Genomic DNA, 15,201 nt, shown 5'->3' on the forward strand with positions numbered 1-15,201 from the left:
GACACACAAGAGATTCTATACCTTAGAGAGGTAGCAGCTGGGAGGACAACGAGCGAGAAAGGACTCCTGAAACACTTCTAAACTACTGAGCTAGCCTCACTAGAACTAATCTAAGCTTCTAACTTGGTGTCGGAACTAGGAGCTTACTTTGGTGGCCTAAGCGAAGGGCGCAGATAGGGGTGAGAAGGGGCCCAACATACTTTTGGCAATCCTACTGCTATGAAAACACCCGAACGTGCTGGACTACGAGGGACGGACAAGGCTGTCACCACTTGCCGCTTACCACTGTGGTACCATGGGGTGGAACACACTTTCTAGCTAGTACTGAGTCAGACACCACGTCTGCTCTCGGTACTAGGATTTCTCATGAGGCCTTCAAGAGAAATCCCCCTCAACCTAGTGAACTAACTTGAGTTACACTAGTACGGGGGAGAAAACCCGTAAGATTAACTCCGACAAGCAAGAAAGGGAACTTAAACAGAACTAGAGGTAAAACTTACTCCCGCAGACAAGTACAAGTACTTGGGAGGATAAAACTTGCAGAAAGTAAAGCTGACTCAAGTAAATAAAACAGATAACTTATATTGAAAATAGTCAAAGGAAAAGATACAAGAGCTTTACCGAGCTCCGATGACGACTCCGGATCCCCGAGACAAGCTCGACTCGACTCTAACTCCCAACTACTGACCTACTCTAGACTTGAGAAGAGAGAATTGCTCCTTTGAGTGTGTGTTTACAAGTGAGGGGGAGAGTGATATTTATAGGCTTCTAAGGTCGGTAGAAGGCCGGTAATTCCGTTGGCGCCAGGTGCACGCAACTGTAAAGGAGGTGCTTAACTTCCACGCGAAGCCGGGAGCCGAGAGGCTGCAAGGTGGGGCCGGGTGGCCCAACCTAGCAGTAGGATTGTGCCACCTGGCCACCGACTTTCTGTGGTTGGCCTCTGATCCCTCCTGGACGTCGGTGCTTCGGGTATCTTCCTCAGATGCTGGGATCTTAGGCCAGGCAGCCCGAGGGAGGCCGGGCGGCCTGGTCCTGGGGCCTCTCAGCCCTCCGTTTTGCCGACATTGCACATCAACGCTCCACATTGCCTCTGGACTGGGTGCTTTCCTCATTTGATGATCTTGGCACTAGTATGTGGGTCTTTGGGTTGATCCTTGTGCCTTCCGGGTCCATCGACAGGATATGAAATGTTCGCCTTGTTCTGGAACCTTATGAATGTGTCACATTGCTCCAATAAAATTTTTGGACCCATGTATGTGGAGGTGTCAGGCCGGTTGGCATGGAATGTGCCGGGCGGCCGGGATTTTCTCTGATTTCGACCATCTTTGGACATTGGATTTCTGCAAACACAACTCATCCAAAACTTGTGGAACTTATTAGAATCAAATAAAATATGCATGGAACATAGTGCAAAACTCAATTTATTCCCGAGAAGTTGATGGTCAAAACGTGAGATAATGGCCGTCAACACCCCCAAGCTTAAACTTTTGCTCGTCCTCGAGCAAAGCTTAACACTGAGGCTCGGTGGATCAGGAGTTGCGTCAATGTTTGCCCTCTGTAGGTACCCTGTGCACAGCATATTACTCTATCCGTATGTACTTCGAGTAAGTTCGCTCATACCTATATGTTCTAAATGATGGGGCTTATTTCACATTTCATCCCTTGTCTTGAGCGGTTGGAGGATTGAACAACCTTCACCGGAATGTTTTCTTGCTTTCCCTGTTCAGGTTCATTCTCGGAGTATTTCTTAGATATGCATATGATTAAAGTTCCCTGAAGGTACTCTCAATCGCTCAAGGTGTATAATCCTCACAAAGGTCGAAACTTAACCAACTTCTTCCTAATCTAAGGCTGATATCTGGAGTTATGGATAGGAAGAGTGTGGCATACCTTGATTACCTGTGTTGCCAAGCCGAAGTGTGGTTCGCAAGAGGTAGGTACTTGATCAAATTCTGATCTTATGGAGTCACAAATGTTCAGGGGAGAGGGAGAAATGGACTCACACTTTGGATATATTTTTTGGGTCATTTTATTGAACTCCTCTTTTGCACTATTTTTGCTAAGGATCATGAGCACTTCTTCTTTCTTCTTCTCTTGTTTTTTTAAAGAAGATAGTCTCATGTCCTTCTTGATTTAAGAATATATTTTTTTAGAGGGAGCTCTTGAAGAAATTTTGACCCTTTTTGACGTGGATAGGCACACAGTGGAGATTTTGGGCTGAGTTGTGGTGGAAATGTCTGGTGGAAGTGGATGACAATACCCAGAGTAGGTAATTGTCATACCAGACGCTTTGAGGCTAGCAATGAAATGGATATGCAAAGGAAAAAGACTGGTAGATGACAAGTACCTTTTCTCAAGCGAACTCACCATTCGACAAAGCTCTTAAATCAAGATAGCCTATGTCGCTCATGTATGAAAGTGTCATTATGGCTCTGGATGGGACATGTAAACCAACAGGAAACCTTTTTATATTTTAATATTGCTCCGAGAATTTCCCTTACTGAGGTAGACAATTTTAATTCCAATGTAGGCCATCTAGAATCCCACAACAACTTATATTAGAAATCATGTAAAATGCTCCCACACAAACAGATTAATTGTGTCTATTATGTGCCAACTAGCTCTAGTACTAGATGAGTAAAAAGCTGTAAACGGGGCACATGCAAAGCTCAAACAGAGCAACTATTCATCATTTCCAAGATAAGAGTTTGCACGGATTTCCACACATTTATTCTAAGCATGGCAATTCCCTATTTCTCTTTTTTTATCTAAACTGAACTGAACGAGCGGGTATGACGACTTACCTAGGTACTGACGATCTCTCCCCCTAGCTTCAACGAAGCTCGGGGCTACTGGTCTGGCTGTGGCGGGGGGTAGAATGCACCATGGTGCCAATCGTAGGACATGGAGGAAATCATCCCCCAACTCTCCTGTGTGAGACTGGTGTTGTGATAGAGGCTATGTCCCAACTCCTCCTGACGTAACTCTATGGCACCTATTCGGGCAGTGAGATCCGACAGCCCCCGTGTGAGCGGGTTGTCATACTCAAAGCGTGCTGATGCAGACAGGCCGACCTACGGGCCATGGGAGGTGCCCATGCCCGAGGGGTAGTAAAACCCCTGGCCGTGCCCATACCCCGTGCTACACTCAGGCTGGTACGAGGGCTGGCCACCCAGATCGTAAAACCCATAGGCATCCTCGAAGCGGAGGCAGGCATCTGGTGAGGGTGCAGCGTGTGATGGTCTGGCTTCCTGAGAAGCACGGGCCTATCATGAAACTCCTGGATGGCGAGAAGTTCCTGCCTGGCGGGATGTTCCTGCCTGACGAGAAACAACTGCCTGCTGTGATGTGCCACCCTCGGCCAACTGTGCGTCACGCCGAACTCTGCCACGTGTCATAGGACCAGCTATGCTGTGGCATGCTGGCTCCTTCTTTTCCATCTGGAGGGTAATACGCTTCACGGAGTAGAGCAAGAGTTTCGGGCATGGAAGCTCGAACTCCCTCTCATACCCGGGATAGTACATGAAGACTGAGTTCCCGGGACCTTCACGCATTATCTGTGCGTGAACAAAGTGGTCCAGACCAATGAAGGTTCGGTACTCATCCGTCGCGGGCAGATATGTGACTTGTGCATTCTCCAGAACACCGACATACCGCGCAATGCGGGTGACTAGTGAGGTTATGTCGATGGGAGATTTGCACGTGATCATTTTCTGCCAATGTGCGACCATGCCCATGACAGGTGAGTAGCGAATCTTCTTTGCCATAGCAAAAAGGCACATGAGCTCCGAGGAACTATATAGCCTGAGGTATGCTCGGGAAAATACTACCATGGCTAGATACTTGGCTAGAACTCTCAGAGTTGGTTTCTGGATAGACACTATGGTCATAATCAGTTAATGCATTAGCTTCTAATATGCATTTCTTACTGAAGCCTAGTGCATTACTAAAGTCCTTGGGTAGCATTTCAAAGAACTCGTTGAAGAAGCAGAAGTGGATTTTAGTTTCTTTTCCAACGGTTTCGACATGAGGTGTAGACTGGAATTCCATGGTGAGAAGGTGCGAACCTGGTTCGGTGATGTCGGCGAAGCGTGACCATCCCGCAGCGGTGAACGTGCGGTTCATGTCCTGGCGGAGTCCCGTCATCATGAGGAATTCTGTATCGAACCGCTTGGCGTGGCCGTGCGACTGCTTCTTCAACAGCTCAAGGGCGTTCCATTCATAATCAGTCCAAATGACGATCTGATCGACCGATGTTAGGACTCTGATTTGAGGCGAGGCCTCGGGACTAGTGGAGAGGCAGGGGCTTCCTCCTCTTCTTCCTGGAATTGTGACAGTCGGTGGACAGAGTCCACTGACATGTGATCCCAGGAGCCTGATGACGCTCGCGAGCTGCGGGATTGGGATGATGAGCCTAGCTTCTTCACTTTGCTCTTGATGTTCCCCCATAGCAACATGGCTCCTGCAAAAGATTAGTACAGAGAAAATGCAGGGAAAAATAATCGGAGGGGGTCAGTGGTTAGTCGTTCTTGTGGGGATCAGTCCACCACAAACGTTCTTCGTTCAGAGCTTGATTATCCTACTAGAAATATTTTTGTGATTTTCATTTTTTTGGAGAGAGATACTACTAATTTTATTGGATTAGTGCCGAGCTAATCTTAGCACTACTACTATTTTTGTGGGGCTAGCACTTGAGTTACTTGGCTTAATTAACTTCTAAAAGCTTCATTAAGCAAGAAAACTCAGAGAGGGAAAGAGAGAAAGTGTGCTCAGGAGAGGAACCTGCGTACTCAGAGCGACGGTGCGACAATCGATGACGATGAAGCGGCTTTTATAGAGGGGCCAGGCCGGTCGGCCTGCATGGCGCCGGGTGGTACCTCCCGCGGCCCTCCTTGCTCCACGCCGATATCTAGCTCGTAGACTTGCAGGTGCTCAGGCTCTGGTGGGTGGCGATGGGACATGAACGGAGGAGAGGCGCCGGGTGGCCATGATGAGGCCGGCCGGCCTACCCCCTCCCTGTGAAAGGAGTCGGCCTCCTTGCTTTGCTTCTGATGCACTCCAAGACTCTGATTCCTGATGCCCCCTGACCAAAGGAAACAAGGTGGGTCCAGCCGGCCTACACTTTGGACAATTTTTTTATATGCAATGTAATAAATTTGATGCAAAACAAAAATTTAAACTTTAGTTTGAAAAAGTAAACATGCCATGACTTTAGGAAAGAAAGTTTTATGCATGGAATTTAAACTATCCTATATGCAAATGCAAGGAATGGATACGTACCATGGTTCTCATGGTAATATCTCGGGTTTTGAGTCCTGAGCGGGACTCTCCATACCTCGGGTTCTGTTGTCGTCGCCGGATGGAGTTCCAGACGAAGACACTTTTCTCCGCCATTCCTTCTTGGTGGCGGGCTTCGTTTTGATCGCTTTCGCCTCTAATTCCTCGAATTCTCTACGAAGGATTCGTCGTCTTGTGTTCCTGTTGTTATGCACTCTGATCTCCCTGTGGATTATTAGTTGTTCCAAGAGCTCGGCAAGGATATCGATGGTGGGTGTTGATGGCTTCTCCTGCTCTTTCTCGGATTTCTTCCGGTTGAATGCTTTGACCTAGGAACATTGTTCGACCTTCGGTCGGAAGGTGAAACTCTCCGTCTGCCCATTGATGTTGAGCTGAATTTCTCTGGCTCCAACATCTATGTGTGCGTTTGCGGTACTCAAGAACGGCCTTCCCAAAATGAGGGGCGTCTTGGCGTCGACCTCCATGTCGAGGACGACAAAGTCAACAGGAATAAAGAAGTTCCGGATTTTAACCAGAACGTTCTCTGCAATTCCCGCAGGGTAGCGAACTGTCTGGTCCGCTAGCTGCAAGCACATAGCAGTAGGAGCAAGCTCATGATAGTTTAGTTTATCGTAAACTACCTTGGGCATGACGCAGATGCTTGCTTCCAGATCACATAGAGCGTGTGAGAAATGCTAACTCCCGATTGAGCATGTGATTGTGGGGCATCCTGGATCTTTCTTCTTCTCCAGGAGAGGATCAAGTATAGCTGCACTACAATCCTCTGTGAGTTGCATGACCTCGGTGGTGGGCAGGCTTCTCTTGTTACCAAGTATATCTTTGATGTACTTGGCATAGGTTGGTACCTGCATAGCATCAATAAGCGATATATTGACATACAACTTCCGTATTACCTCGACGAACTTGCCGAATTGCTCATCAGCCACCGGCTTCCTTAACCTTTCTGGAAATGGTAAGGCAGTAGTGTCATGAAACTCCCATGAAGTTCTAGGGGGTTCCACGGTTTCCTCCTGGGCAGCAGTTGTGTTGGACTCTTCTGCCTCCTCCTGGTCTTCGTCTGCAGCAGAGGTATTGCTGGCGGGTACGGCTTTCTGCCGAGATCCTGCATCTTTAGGGTATGGTGGTTCTTGCTTGGACTTACCCGTCCGCGTAGTTACTGCACTAACATTTTCTTTCAGTGGAACTTCTGGTTGCCCAGGAAGTTTTCCCGAATTATTGTTTGGACAAGATGAGGCTAGTTGAGCAACTTGAGTTTCTCTCATTTTGTTGAAGCTCAAATGGTTTTTAATAATAGAATTTATGCCCTCTAGTTGTCCGGCCAAAGACTTCAAAATTTTATCATTAGCAAAAAATTTCTTACTAATATTGTCATTAATTTGTTTCTGGCCATAAACTAGGTCCTTTAAAGAAGGCTGAAAGTTGTTATTAAAGTTCATACCTTGCTGCTGACTGAAGGGGAGGGTGGGTTTGGAATTCCAACCCTGCTAAGGACGGAAGCCTATGTTGTTGGAGTTGTTTGCCCCAACAAAATGAGCTTCCTCCTGAGTGACTGGGCAAGAGTTGCCCATGTGTCCAGTTTCTCCGCACATCTCGAATGTCATGCGAGAATCCATAACTTGGTTAGCCTCCTAGTGTGGAGACTCCAGTCTCTTCATGAGAAGGTCCATCTTGGCAGCAAGCATATCGATACTGTCGATCTAATGACTTGCGGGGTTGTTGCTGCCTATCACCTTTCCAACTCTGGTTGGAAGCAATCTTCTCTACGCTTTCGCTTCAGGTACGCTGAGCAAGAGGAAGGAACCACCTGATGCTGCATCAATGTGGTTCTGAGCTGGCGTGTTCAGGCCATTGAAGAAACTCTGAATGATCAGCCATTCCTCCATGCCGTGGTGGGGACATGCTACAATGCACTTCTGGAATCTCTCCCAAGCTTCCGGAATGGCTTCATCCGGGAGCTGTTGAAATCCAGAGATTTTGCCTCGGAGGGCATTGGTTTTGCCCACCGGAAAATACTTCGTTAGGAATGCATTGGAGCAAGCTTCCCATGTTGTGAAGTATACTTTGTTGGTGTAAAATCACATCTTCGTCTTGCCTAGCATGGAGAATGGGAACAGTCGAAGACGGACATTATCCATCGTGGTACCTCTGGGGTTGATGGTGCTGCTCACTTCCAAGAAATTTTGGAGGTGAGCGTTGGCATCCTCCGATGCCTTTCCACAGAATGGACTCACTTGAACCATGTTCACCAGTCCCGACTTGAGCTCAAAGCCATCATTGCCTTGGTCATTGTTCAGTCCAGTAGGAATGTGGCTGCTGGACAGGGCCGAGTACTGCCTAAGAGTCTTGGCCATGGGTGCTGCTGAGACTGACAAACGAGGATTCCAAGTGGGTTTCTTCTGGGGTGGGACGATGCGGCGTCTCACAATTCGCCCAATTCTTTGAGGATTCGGATCAAAGTTGGATGGAAGATCAAAACCGATCATGCACTGGTCTGCCTCGAATAAACGAGAGAGATAGAGAGCAATGGTAAGCCCGCTAAAATTAGCGGTGATAAAACAGTAAGGTTTTCCACTCAATTATACGATAACTTTAGCCAATTGCTTCCCCGGCAACGGCGCCAGAAATGCTTGTTGGTGTCTCTTATGCTCCATCTGAATAGGTGTTGGTATTTCTTAGCGTCATCACTAGGAGTGGTTAGTTCCTAGCAATGGCGCCTCGAAGATGTCGTGTGGTATGTCTTAACATTTACAGAAGGATCCACAAGCGCACGGATATACTGTTGTAGCATTTCACCCGGAAGTATTCAGGGTATCGTTATTTATATTTTCCCAAGGGATGGCTAGATTGTGTAAAGTGTATTTACTTAGTTACATAACCATGACACGTATGAGCAAGATGAAGACCACTGACTATACAGGGGTAAGTGATAAATGATAAGGATAATCAGGGGTAATGTGACACACACAGAATATCCAACTCTCATGAATAAAGAATAAACAAGCAATTCTAAGGTTAGTGGGAGCATAGGCAAAGATTCTTGTTATACTAATCATGTTAGCGGATAAGTTACATTAGCTACATTGCTTAGAGCTGTAGGTGCCGGTAAATTAGGGACATCGGGGAGAATGACCCACACTGGACAACATCCAGTCCTGTTTCATCTTTGCATGAACTCCTACACCGTACCCAAACGTCGGGGAGTACGCTAACCGAGAAGCAGCTTCTCGGCGGACCGACAGGGCTGTCACCACCTGCGGTCTACCCCAATCACACCATGGAGCACCGTCATATTCGGAGGATCCCGCATACCCGGGCACCATGCCCGCATATGAGGTCACTACCCTAGCACCCTCGGGTCTCCCACCCTTTGGATGGACATGTAAGATGCTAAGGCAAGCCCGAAAGCACAACAAACCGATATCCTTACCCAGATCATCTGGTCTAAGCATGCAACTACTATAACTTGATAACGCACAGCTCAAGGCTACACAAGCTACGAACATAGCAAGATAACCAAGAACAAACTCTGAATGATTAACATAAAGAAAGTCGGAATACAAAGCCATACCAGAGACCAAGGATTGCTCGCCGACCCCGAGGACGACTGGATTCACTAAGAGATGAAGTACTAGCCTAGCTCCACTATCCTAAGGAGTACAAGTCACAAGAGAGTGTAGAGAGAAAGGCTTCCAAGTGGTGTGTGTTGAGAGAGTGGTGGGAGGCCCCTTTTATAGTGCTAGAGGTCGGTTCCCGCCAGAGTTATACATGGAAACATGGTCAACCGCCTTTAGGAGGATAAGATCGAGCTTCCCGCCAAAACTCAGCCTGTTTGGCTGCTAGGTGGGGTCGGCCGACCCCCCTTGGCTCCACTGGCCACCGACCTTTGCTGGTTCACTGCTCTGTGGGTCCTGATGTCAGATGGTCGGTGCCGGGGCTTGGTTGGTCGGTTTGGTCTGGTTTGTGGGCCTCCTTTGCTCATGTTATGCAGGACACGATCGTCTGTGACTTCTGTCTGTGTTTTCGTCGTGTTTTTATCTTATTCCGGACTTGTGCTCCTGAAATCATAAATTCTCGAAAACAACTATGGAGCTAGGTTAGTGATACAAATATGCGAGTAAGAGGTATAGTTTTCCTTCTTAAATGAGTACAGTTGATGGTCATATTTCACACTTAACGACCATCAACAACACCCCCAAGCTAGCCTTTTGTTCGTCCCTGAGCAAAACAAGGCGCTCATTGTTGATCAGGAGTTGCTACAATGTTGAATTTCCAACTCATACTTAGGCACAACCGAATGCTTCTTACCTTGATTTTGAATAAGTTGGCCTTTTGTTCTTACCTCATACCTTACACCTGTGGTGCTTATAGGTTCACCTCATCTTTGACGGTTGAGAGTTAGAACGGTATCATAGAGTGCTCATATTTCTTTCTCTTTAGCTCAACCGTCAATCCGGAGGTTTTGTAAAGTTTTTCAAAAGAAATTTATAAAGTTCCTTTTATGATCTCTTGGATCGCTCAATGTGTATAATTCCTTACCAAGGCTTTTTATTGTGCCTTTCTTCCTCAACCTATCTCTAATGACTATTTTTGTGGAGATGTAGGTATGGAGGATTTGAAGGCATACCTGCTTCTCATATTTTGCTAAGTCAAAGACCGGATCCAAAGGAGAAAATAAGTCATAAACCTTGATCAAGATGTGCAAATGTGTCGATATTTTTGGTGGATGGTGTATGAACTCCTTTGTATGCACCATCTCTCTCTTTTTCTTTCTTTTTGGATAAGGGGCTATCTTTTCTTTCTCTCTTTTTTTTTGACATGCCTAAGCATGTGGCATGCCTTCTTTGGGTATGCATCTTTTATTCTCTTTTTTTTGACATGCCGAAGCATGTGGCTTACCTTCTTTGGGTATGCATCTTTTATTTTTTTCTTTTTGCATAGCCCCATATCCTTGACATATTTTTGAGAGAGAGTGGTGTCATACATGAACATGGAGTTTTATTTTGTGGATGGATATGCGCTTACTTCTAGTGTAGAAGCATAGCATATGGTGGAAAGGTGTACGTGATCTTGATCATGGGAGTATGAAATAAATCTCACTAAGGATCACAACAATTTGACAAAGCTCAATGAGATAACAAGTTGCATATGTGGAGGGTTTTGCAATAAAATCAACATATGGCTTTGGATAGGAATTTCATAGCATCGAGGGACTTTATTATATTTTTGTGTTTTTAAAAATTATGTACTCCGGATGTCAAGTATCACATAGGAGAAGATCATAGCAACTCTACTTAACCATATCATAGCTCACACCAACTTAGATTTGGATCATGCTTTTCGCTACCCACAAGTTTCAAGTTTAAGGTATGAACAATTTAAGCCACCAAACCCAAAACTAGGTAGAGCACAAAGTTGTAACTAAGCATATGAAGGAAATTAACAGAGCAACTATTCATCATCTCAACAAGGAAAACTTACACCATGCTTACTACACATATTAAAAGGAAATATTTTTGGTGTTTTCTATGTTTTGCAAATTTTTATTTGTTTTTAGTTATACAATTTTTTATGGATTTTCTGATTTTGCAAATTTTTATGGGTTTCATGCAAGGTTATGAAAGCAATAAATGAGAAATGATACAAGTTACCTCTCGTGGGGGTCCTCCCCCAAGCTAGCTTCAGGCTCACTACGGCTGGTCGGGGTTGAAACCCGTCCAACGGCAGTATGGCCTCCACTCCTCCTGTTGTTGCAACTGCGACTGCTCCATGTCGTGGAGTCTCTCGCTAGTGTGACGCTGCCATGCTTGGGTACTGTCGATGTGTTGGTTCAGCGTCTCTTGTATGTTATCGCCCTACACCCGCAGCTCACCTAGCTGCTGGGTGATGGCACCGAAACCTCGGGACGAGGATGTCCATCTGATGAGGTTCAGGGCTCCACCAGAGCTGGAACTAGTGGATTGGTGGCCTGGTGCCTGCCGTGTCCACTCCTCAGTGCTGGCACTGTGCCATGACGAACCACTAGCCTCATGCTGATATGAGTGATGTGGCTGCTGAGGCGGTGGTGTTGGCTCTGCTTCCCTTCTGGTCCTGCTTTTTGTCATCCTGCCAGGCAAACCAGAAGATCTATGCTAATGACCCCCTTCTCGTGGAACGAGAGGGATGGTTAGCGAATGGCAATTATACAAATGGAACTCCGCATTGGGCAGCGGAATCTCATTTGTATAGCCCATGTAAAAGAAAATCAAAGAGTCATGTAAAAGAAAATCAAAGAGTCATTCGGGCCTTTCTTAAGTGTGTGACCTTGGATCAAATAGTCCTCATCGATATACGCACGGTTGCCCTCAATGAAAGGAATAAAATTCCCCTCTAAGGTACCAATACGTGTAGCGATGCGAGTAATCAAAGAAGTGCACTCAATAGGACCTGTCGTCTTGAAATTCGAAAGCCATTGCCTAACCAAAGCTTGCGCGGGGGAGATTTTGATCTTGTTGACCATGGCATAAAGAATGAGCAACTCATCGTTGCGCACAGGTCGGACATCATCTCTTGGAAAGAGAGTGATAGTCAACCACTTGTGCATCAACTGAAGAGTTGGATAATGAATATCGCTGCACCGAGGTGCAAACTTGCCATGGACAACTTGACTCGAAATTCGGCCCCAAAACTCATAACAATTAAAACCTCGGCAAGTTTGGTCGAGAGAAATCGGCCAGCGTTTGTTGAAATCGAGGTGGCTGGCAAAAGTTTTCCAAGAAAGCAAATATTCTTTCCCGAAAAGTCGAAAATAAACCCCGTTTTCCACCTCCCGAAGAGTGCAAAGAAATTGGATGGTGAGGAGTCGAGAACCATACTCCTCAACGGGAATGAAGTTATCCCATCCAATTTCATGCCAAACATTAGAGAAGTCCTTGTACATACCTATTTTGATGAGGAGGTCCGGATCGAATGCTCGGGTGTGGACGAAGCTTCTGTTCTTGAGGATGGCGTAGCCTTGTCATTCACGATCATCTCGCAAGTCGAGGTACGGTGCATCTTCCGCATCAATCTCTATGACCCCGGCTTGTGGTTCGGCTTGCATCTCTTCATATTGTTCTTCCTCTTCGTAGTCCATCATGCTTGGTGTAGGCGCAGGTTCGGGTGTGTACGAGCTTGACCCACCCCGAGAACAGGATGAACTTCCACCCGTCATCTTCTTGAATGCGCCGAAGACCTTCTGCCCTATGCCTTTCATGATGAACGAAAACAAGTGCAATGCGAAACGGGTTACGTTAGTGAATTGAATGTTCTTACCCGTGAGTTGCTCCTTCTTTCTTGCAGCAAAGAAAAGAGAGAGAGAGAGAGAGGTCTCTTGAATTCAAATCTTGAGCAAAAATCCAACGAAAACCCGAGAGCAAAATTTGAGAGAGTTTTGAGAGAGAGTGAATGAATGAGAGTTGAGTGTGAGAGCTCAACACCCACCCCTCGGCCTCTTTTTAAAGGAAGAATGGCCGGGCACCATTGGGAGAAGCCAGGAACAACAGCTAGTGACCGTTGGAAAAGGCTGGGCCCACTAGCCGTTGGCAGGGGGCCGGCCGACCCTAGGGTTCGGCCGAACCCTAGGTGGGCCACCCTACTGACAGCCAGGGCCCACTGCTCTTCTAACAGTCAAAAACTTTTAAAACTTTGGTGCCGGCCAAACTTTGCTTCAAAAAGTTGTTCAAATTTATTTTTCAAGGGATTTTTATGCTCGGAAATATTTTTGAATTTTTGTGAAAGAAAGAAAAAGTACTAGAAAAGTTTCTAGCATGCAAGGGTGTTTTGAAAATTTAAATATGCAGTGGGAAAAATCGAAAAAAATCGAGAAAAGCAAAATGATGGAGGGTGAATATGAGATACGTACCGATTTACCTTCGGCAAGGGCTCGTCGTTTTGAGTCTGACGAGCGGGGCCTTTCTCCTGCTGTGATTACCACTGCTCAGCTCGTCCTGGAGAATTGGACGAGGACGAGCTTGCAACCTTACGCCACACCTTCTTTGTACGTCTCCTTTTGGATCGTGTGGTCGTAGGTTCTGGTAGTGGGGCTTCTGGTGCATCCCAGATTGCCTGCCCTTCGTCATCCTGTCAGTTCAGGATGCGCTGCTCTTCCCTCTGTTTGAATATGAAGAACATGTCCTCCTTTCCGACGCGGAAGCGGGTTTATCCTCTTCCCACATCTATCCTTGCTCTGGCTGCCCTCAGGAATGGTCGCCCAAGGATGAGCTCGATTCCGAGGTCACCTTCTATGTCCATGACCACAAAGTTTGTAAGGACGAACGAGTCTCGCACGCGGACTAGGACATTCTTGGCTATCCCTTCAGGATACCGGATTGTAGAGTCTGCGAGCTGCACACACATGTATGTTGGGGAGAGAGCAGGGTATAAGAGTTTTTCGTATATCACCATGGGCATAATGTTGATACTGGCCCCCAGGTCGCAGAGTGCATGCTCATAGTATTGATCGAAGATTGAGCAACTGATCATGGGGACCCCTGGATCTTCTTGAATTGTTGCTACCAGGCCATCCTAGGTATCATTCTTTGGGGGATTGTACCTGGCTGCATGGTTAGTGCGAGAAGTCTGCCGGGGAAGGTTGCCCCACCCAGTAGACACCATATTTGCCGTTTCAACGGGAGATTCGGGTTGCCCCGGAATCTTCCCGTCTTCAGAGACAGGAGCAGCAGTAGCTAACTGAGCCAGTTGTGTTTCTATCATTTTGTTGAAACTTAATTGATTTTTATGAGCAGAAGAAAGAGTTTCAACTTTTGCATGTATGCTTTCTAAAATTTTATCGTTGGCAGCAAGCTTTCTGTTTAAGGATTCATTGATTTTAGCTTAGCCAAACACAAGGTCTCTCAAGGAGGGTTGGTTTGAATTGAAATTCGAATTGAAATTTGAATTGAAATTGTTACCTCCTCCTTGGAATGGTGGGCATGTCTGACCCCACCCCTGGCCTCCTTGTGGACGGAACCCGGTGTTGTTGTTGATGTACGCTGCATCTTCACGGGTCTCGGGGCAGTCATTCCCCGAGTGTCCACTGTCACCACAAACCTCGCACGTAAAGTACGAGTTCATGGCATGGACGGGAACAGGCACTGTGGCCGGTTCCCTTCATCGAATTTCTTCAGTAGGAGGTCCAGCTTAGCGGTGAGCATATCAGTTTCCTTGATGGTATGCATTCCGCCTTTGGTTCTGGGCTGGGAACGCTCCTCGTTCCAGCCCTGGTTGGAGACCATCTTCTCGATTAAGGCCGTAGCCTTGGCAATTGTCAGGTCGAGATAGGCTCCAGTAGCAGCATCAAGGTGGGCTCTGGATGTAGTTGTTAGACCATTGTAGAAGCTTTGGAGCACGAGCCACTCGTCCATCCCATGATGAGGATAGGCGAGTATGTACTCTTGCAACCTTTCCCAAGCTTCTGGGATGGATTCCATCCCTGTCTGCTGGAAACTTGAGATTCTTCCACGCAGGGCATTGGTTTTGCCCAATGGGAAGAACTTAGTGAGGAACGCCGTGGAACACTTGTCCCACGTGCTGACAGCTTCCTTGTTCTGATAAAACCATTGTTTCGCCTTCCCCAGGAGGGAGAAAGGAAACAGACAAAGCCTGATGGCGTCAGCCGTAACGCCCCCGTATGGTTACGGTCTTGCATAACTCCAGAAAGTTCTGGAGATGGGCGTTAGCGTCCTCATTCGGCTTGCCACAGAATGGGCTAGCCTACACCATGTTTATGAGGCTAGGCTTCAGCTCAAAGTTCACGTCCCCAACATCAACGTTGGGTCCAGTTGCCACATTGGCAGCTGAGGGGACGGAGAAGTCGCGGAGAGTCTTCTCAGCCATGAGTTCAGTTGATGGTGCTTGGGAAGCTGGTTCGCTTGTCGACTGCGAGAT

The 15,201-nt window shown here is 46.9% G+C and overlaps 2 non-coding genes across 2 annotated transcripts; both read left to right on the plus strand.

The window, feature by feature from the left end:
- The first annotated feature begins 7,179 nt into the window (after positions 1–7,179).
- LOC120693586 lies at positions 7,180–7,286 on the plus strand. Its single transcript, XR_005683048.1, has one exon. It is a non-coding gene; the product is annotated as a small nucleolar RNA R71 (small nucleolar RNA).
- A 7,390-nt stretch (positions 7,287–14,676) lies between these two features.
- LOC120693575 lies at positions 14,677–14,783 on the plus strand. The gene has a single exon (XR_005683037.1). It is a non-coding gene; the product is annotated as a small nucleolar RNA R71 (small nucleolar RNA).
- Positions 14,784–15,201: the final 418 nt, after the last annotated feature.

Source organism: Panicum virgatum, chromosome 9N, assembly GCF_016808335.1.
Source record: "Panicum virgatum strain AP13 chromosome 9N, P.virgatum_v5, whole genome shotgun sequence".
Lineage (NCBI taxonomy): Eukaryota > Viridiplantae > Streptophyta > Magnoliopsida > Poales > Poaceae > Panicum > Panicum virgatum.